Source organism: Elephantulus edwardii, unplaced genomic scaffold (assembly GCF_000299155.1).
Source record: "Elephantulus edwardii isolate Elephantulus edwardi_28Jun2011 unplaced genomic scaffold, EleEdw1.0 scaffold00429, whole genome shotgun sequence".
NCBI lineage: Eukaryota > Metazoa > Chordata > Mammalia > Macroscelidea > Macroscelididae > Elephantulus > Elephantulus edwardii.
The window spans coordinates 803300-804002 of NW_006400179.1; positions in this window are offsets into that span (position 1 = coordinate 803300).

The following is a 703-nucleotide window of genomic DNA, read 5'->3' on the forward strand; positions in this document are numbered from 1 at the left end:
TATCGAAATTGGCAAAGAGAAGACAAAATTATCTCTCTATGGAGATGATATGATAATATATTTAGAAAATCCTAAAGACTGAGCAAGAAAACTATTGGACACAGTGGACCAATTTAGCAAAGTGGCAGAATACAAGATCAACATACAAAAATCAGTTGGATTTCTCTACGGTGACAAAGAGAATACAGAGCCAGAACTAAGAAAAACAATACCCTTCACAGTAGCTAATCACAAGATAAAATATTTGGGAGTAAATATAACTAGAAGCACAAAGAATCTATTCAAAGGGAATTACAAAACATTACTACATGAAACAAAAAGAGACCTGGAAAAGTTGAAGAATATCCCTTGCTCATGAATAGGAAGACTCAATATTGTGAACATGGCAATACTGCCAAAGGCAATTTACACGGTCAACGCAATCCCAATACAAATACCAATCCCATTCTTCAACGAGATGGAAAAGGCAATCTCCAGCTTCATTTGGAATGGAAAGAATAGAAGAAAGGTAGGAGGTATCTCACTCCCTGATTTCAAATCCTACACTGCCATGGTGGTAAAGACAGCATGGTACTGGTACAATGACAGACACATAGATCAGTGGAATAGAATTGAGAATCCAGAGATCAACCCATCTATCTATGGTCAACTGATCTTTGACAAGGAGATGAAATCAGTTAAGTGGCAAAAAGACAGCCTTTTT